Consider the following 6,855-nt stretch of genomic DNA (forward strand, 5'->3'; position numbering starts at 1 on the left):
TCTATGTTAAGAAGACCATCCTCACAAAAAATCAGCCCAATTTGATACTTCTAACCCTGTCAAAAATAGTTTAGAAATTGTAAGCCATGAAAATTTTTATTGAAAATTTGTAAACCACTTTCGATGGATTTAGAAGTCTCAGATTAATTGGGCTGATTTTTTGGGTGGATGATCTCCTCATCATAGAGATCTTCCTTCACAAAAAATCATTTCAATCCAAAAATTTTAAGTCATATAGGACAACGTTGGCTCCCCAACGTTGTCTATCGAACGCCACCCATTATAGTTATTGAATCTTGAGGAAACTTCTTGTCTCAATCATCGCACGGCATCAAACTTACAGCCGATCGCTAAGACTCCTATATTTAGGGATCTGTTGTATTTTCCTCTCATCTCAGCCCTACGATTTGACACTGTCCCTAAATTAAATGTGGTTTAACATTGGAAAATTCCTTTTTGAGTATTGATTGTATCCATTTGACTAAGTTATTTTATGTATTCAAGTTTTAAATTGTACCAATCATCATTATTATTAAGTCTTGATCAATTTTTTCAACCATATTATTTATATGCCTGATTAAAGTCATAAAAATCAATTAGGACAGACTAGTTCACGAGTTAAAAAGGCACATTCAGTTGTGTTTGTCTCCCATACATTATGTTGATGACAATAATGGGTGGGGTGATGGTTTTTTCTCCTTTTTTTTTTTTTTTTTTCTTTTTTCGTTGGCCAGCCACAAGTACCCTGCACGTGACAGCAATTAAATATACTACTTTATGTGGAGGGGTGTATAGAAACTTTCCAACCCCATCCTTCGGAAAAATGATTTTGCAAATGATGCTCTCTCTCTCTCTCTCTAGTCCCCACTTTGAAGTGGGCAGGCTGCTTCAAATTTTGAAGGAACCTCCTTGTTACAAAACAAGTGAAGTTTTGAATTTATATCACACTCGTATATTTTTTTCAAAATTTGGAATACCTCCATAGAAATATCACGTGTAATCCAATGAAAAGGGTTCCTTCAAAACTTTGAAGGCGGGCTGCCCGCTTCAAAAAACTTCCCCATTCTCTCAAGGAATTCAAATTTCCTTTAGAATGAATTCCTTGCAATTATACCAGCTGATAAAGTTATGTGAAACCCTTAATTTCCTTGGTAACATAGTAAGATTTTGAGCCTTACTAAGGGTCATTTTGCTCAATTGGATTACCACATCAGAAATCCAACACCATAACCCTCTTTAAGTTTCATTGACACTACAGCAAAATAGGGTTATAGCGACGGTCGCCGACCGTCGCTATAAGGGAAAATCCTGTCGCAAATACATATAGCGACAGCCACCCAGGTTGTTGGTGGTCGTCGCATAAACCTCCGACGCTATATGTATTACCGACGGCCAACTATTCAGAAAACGTCGTTATATATGGGACTTATAGCGACAGCCTCTATTGGCCGTCGCTATAAGGTATATTATAAATAAAAATAAAAACTGTTAGCGACGGTCGGAGACCGTCGCTATATGGTATTTTTTTGAAAAAAAAATATTAGGTCTTTACCTACGGTCACGGGTCGCTATAAGAACATTTTTAAAAAAAGAAAATTTAATTTTACACCTGCCCCATCTTAATGAATTTGCTAACAATCATAATGAAAATAAAAATGTCAAAGCTTCAAACAGAAAAATAACAAGGAGACCATCATGATATGGTGGTATCCATAAGATAAGATCAGTACCTGATATATGTTAAGCTTGGCTTTTGTAGAATCATAGAAAGTGAACATCCCATCAAGCATATCTTGGTGCACATTCACCTCAACAATATGATCCGCTAATTACTGCCAGCAAAAAAAATCGATTAGATGAGTCTAGATGCTTGATGATTTGGTTTTATTTGCAAAGAATACAAGAAAGTAGTGTACCACCAAATTTTAAGAGAATGTAAGAACGGCAAACGTACAGAAAAAGACAAAACAAGTAGCAGTTCTAACATGTACATGGGCTGGGAGAACAGTCCCCTTGTAGTTTTCCTCAATAAAATTGGAAACTTTCTAATATTAACGAAAAAATGGAAAGTAGTCTTCTGTAGAGCATTGTTTCTTAAAAGACTTATAAAAGCAGACGGTGCTTTTGTTTTGCCTACACATTATGCCACTTGAATGATGATACTTAAACACGTAGGTTTCTCTCTTCTCTAGACCTGTGGTTTCTTCTCTTCAATTAACAACTAAGAGGGGGAAAAATGCATAACATGTCTTCTACAGGATCAAACACTTTCTGATACTCCCAATATCCCACTTTTTCTTGATTTTATAGGAAACCAATAGCCATGTTTCAACCACACATAAACTGAAGAAGTAACATAAAGCCCACCCCATCTTAAAATCAAATGCACTTCAGAGGTCCCTTGAACTCACACAATCAAACCTTTCCACGCACCTTGAGCCACAATTTAGAAGGTTGACTTCTAAAAATTCAAAGCGACATAGCTGATACATAATTTGGGTCCTTCTTGTGTCCCTAAGAGTAAGATTAATCATTATAAATAATACATTATTCCAACTATGGAGTAAGCTATTAAAAAAGTCCACTTAATCTAGGAACCATACTTCTTGTTCAACCATGATTGCCATTTCAATCCATGTCTTTTTCTATCCTCCCCTTGCCTTCTAAGCAAACTCAACTTGCATATAGTGCTATTCTGCTATGATCTGGGTTATTGAGCTTCATTTCTAAAATTTAATTTGTCATGCAAACCACTGAACCCCAGAAAAAACCAAGTCCTACTTTAAAATGCCCCACAAGTACCATCTGCTGACACTCTTTCCCCAATTTTGCCATCTACCTACAAACCACACCAACGTAATGTGAAATGTTTGGACGGGTCAGACACTAACAAATCATGCTACCAAGAGAATGCATATATGGAACATAGCTGAAAGCCTATCCCAATTGTCTTAGAATATTCATAAATACATATACAGTAATCAAAAATGCCCATCTTCAATTGCACACCCCAGGCAAATCTGCCAATCATCTAAACAGATCTAGAAGTCTGTGTACCCAATTGGTTTGATACACAAAAAAATCAAGAGAGAATTATCAAAACAATATAAAGATTCAGTGGTCCACACAGATTCAGTGGTCCACATTGGTTCCACTTCATAAACTGATTCTAATGACTACTGAAACTAAGATCATTATTTCTGCAGATAATACATGACCAGTGATATATATAGGGAGCGGTTCAGCAGCCCCTTATGGTGCCCCATATGGTGCCACGCATTTTTTGTAAATCACTTTTGATGGGGTTGCAAGTTTTGGAATAGGCTGATTTTTTGTGAGGATGATCTATATGGTGAAGAGATCATCCTCACAAAAAAGCAGCTCATTTTGAAACTTCTAACCCTAGTTTACAAGTTGAAGAATTGTGGACCGTCCAATTTTTGTAAATCACTTTTGACGGAGTTAGAAGTTTTGGAATGAGCTGATTTTTGGTGAGGATGATCTCCTCATCATAGAGATCATCCTCACAAAAAATCAGCTCATTCCAAAGCTTTTAACCCATGTTTGAAAAATGCGTGGCACCATATGGGGCACCATGATGGCGCTGCTGAACTGCTCCCATATATATATATATGACGGTGACAATTTAATATGATAACCTTTTTTTTTATACATATAATTAAATGTTTCAACACAGGCATTAAAAGAGACAGATTAATATGGAAACAACTGACAACATCCAGTGAAGAAACAATTTAATATGAAGCAAATTTTAAGATTTTACCTCATTGTCACGCTCTTCAACGACATTCTTCCCAGCTTCCGCTTCCAACTCACAAGCTTCCCTTCATCTAGCAACCTCTTCTTCTGCTCCACTTATTTCCATCATGAGTTGTTCAACCTTTCAGAAAAAAAAGAGTTGGGGAAATAAATGGTAAGTCGACCATGGATGGGATAAGCACCACATAAATGAGAAAAATGAAATAAAAAGCAACAAACTAACCATTAACAGCCTTGCAAACTTTCTTCTTTTTCTTTTTCATCCTTGAAAATAATAGTAATGTCAGGATATAGATAATGCGTCCTACACAGATAAACATATTATTATAAACTTCTCGTCTACAATGTAAGCATCATTTCCTTTAAAAGCTACAATAACAGAGTGGCCACACCCCAAGTTATAGGATGCAATGTAAAAGAAACAAGAACGAAAAATCCTTTTACAACAAATTCTTGAAGCCATGATACTCAGAAGAGGCATCTGATAATATTGACACACCTAATCTATGTTACCTGGTTCTGGTCATTAATATAATCCTAGGATGCCCTAAATTCTGTCACAATCCATTTTGTGCTACAGTGGTCTGGTTTATATAGAAAAGTTGATCATGAAAACTGCAATATAACTAAATAAATGAATGGAAACCATGCCATCAACACATGTGGACTAAACACAGCGTTACATCCAAAATTCAATGCAATAGTTGAAATACATAAAAAAATATACAAATGAAGGTGGTTCTCATCTAGCTCATAGCATGTATAAGAAGAATCATACTTAAGAAGATAAAAGGCTATTGGGCCATTTTGAAGCTCATCTATCGAGTAGAAGTACAAATTTAAACTCTTAAACATGATGCAATGCAGCAAACTCGACAATATTATAATACATTGGACCAAAACATGTCCACTAAATCCTTGAGAAGGATCCCACAATTTCATGAAAAACTTAGATAATAAATTTATATATATATATATATTCTTTTGAATTTGATCCAAGGTTTCGAAAATGGATGGCTACCGAACTTCCACATAACTCTCAAACTTAAAAATGAAATTTAACAGTAAAAAATAACTTTTTTTTGAATTTCGTTTCTTCAAAATTGATAGAATTTCGTCCTTTGCAATTGTAAAGCATTGTATTGTGTTTTTGGATGCCAAGAGGTGAGTCCAAGAACCCTTACTAACTTAGTAAGACTAGGGGACTCTAAAGTTATTTTTGAGCGACAAAAGGTTTTGGAATAAAAACGAGAAAGACAATCAAATAACATTTTCATTGTTATACGAGTCAATTGTTTGTCCTTGGAGTTCACAAGATTCTTTCAGCCAAGGGTGGAATTATGCAGAGACAAGGGGGCCATGACCCCCCCCCCCACAAAAAAAAAAAACAAAAACAAAATTTGGAATTTTTTCTTTTTAAATACTAAAATCTTTTGACAGTTGCATAGACTGTACTACTATGGATGGTTGCGTGGCCTCCACAAAATATTTTTAGCGTTTCTATTGCCACTCCAACTTTTGCTAACAACACCCTAATTCATATGTAAATCACCAAAAAAATTAACACACATCTAGGGATGTTGTTAGTAAAAATTGGTGTGTAATTTGAAGCTCTTTATTTTTATATAGGAAAATTCTTTCCCTACTAATGTAGTAAGATTTCAAATCTTATTAAGGATCATTGAGCTAATTATCAATCCAACGCCACAACCCTCTGTGTTTCATGGAAAAACTCAAATTAAAAAAAATATATCAAAAGTAAATTTTATTTACTTTTTGACTTGATCCAGGGTTTTGAAAAACGTCGGCTAATGAACTCCTGAATTTAAAAGTAAAATTTAACGATGAAAATAACCTGTATTAATTTTAAAAGTCCTCTACATCTCTATTGCATCCAATCATGTTTTTTATGCCACAAGAATTAGTTCAACAACCCTTATTAAGATTTGAAATCTTACTAAGTTAGTAAGGCTAGACTAGCTAGCTCTTTTATATATAAGATTTCCGAAAAAAAAAAATAATTTCACAGTTTCACTTATCTATCATGTGCTTAAACAAATCATAATTTTAAAATTCACCGAATCAAGGCAATTTTATTTGGTAATTTTAAGGGTTTTTTATAAAATAAAGGTTATTTTGGTAAAAATGACATGTAAATAATTGTCAGGATTTATACTCAGTTTGTCTTAATCACTTCTTGACTTTGAGAGTTTGAGTTGCTAAAAAATAATCAATCATCATTTCTTCTTTTTATAAGATTTTTCTTCTAAATTTTCTTATTTTCTATAGAAAATCGATTTTCAAAAATCCTCTTATTATGTAATTTTTCTAATTTCATCCCACAAGTGAAATTCTCAGGGTCCGCCCCTGCCTTTGACGTTACTCCATGACTTAACTATATGACAAGGGGTTAACAAAATTGAAGTGAAATAGAAGGTCCAGATTTTTATATTAACAAATGAATTGCTAAATTGTTTAATAAATAATAAACAGTCATGTTTCCTCCAAAAATTCAGCACAACCACCTTGAAATATATTATGATTTATTATAAAAGATTGACAACTAGTCCAACAAAATAAAGGAAAGGACACTAGTTTGCATCTCAGCTCAGCATATTAAGAAGATGACAAATCCATCTTGTTAACAAATTATTTAGGAGAAAAATTCAATTTGGTTAAGCAAAGTGAGAGCAAGACCAAAATATCTAGAGTCTATCTCGACCAAAATATTTCAAAAATCAACCAATGAGTCACTATGTGAAAAAAGCCCATATTTGACGGTCTTAGCCCGTCAAATTTTGAGAAATTTGACGGACCCTCCCATCAAATATGCCCGTCAAATATTCTCTCGTAGAGTTTTTTTTTTGACGGCCCTAGACTATCAAATTATTGGAGAATGGGTTTTTAAAAAAAAAAAAACAAAAAAACAAAAAAATTCATAGAGTATGACCGTCAAATTTGGAGGTTTAACAAACAATAGCATGGTCCTCTTATTCACCAATCACGAAATAATAATAAAAAAAAATCAGAAAAATAAAAAACAAAAGAAAAATCATAGATTAAGAATATGATGGG

This window comes from Akebia trifoliata, chromosome 13 (assembly GCF_017979445.1).
Source record: "Akebia trifoliata isolate Shusen 1 chromosome 13, ASM1797944v1, whole genome shotgun sequence".
In the NCBI taxonomy this organism is placed as follows: domain Eukaryota; kingdom Viridiplantae; phylum Streptophyta; class Magnoliopsida; order Ranunculales; family Lardizabalaceae; genus Akebia; species Akebia trifoliata.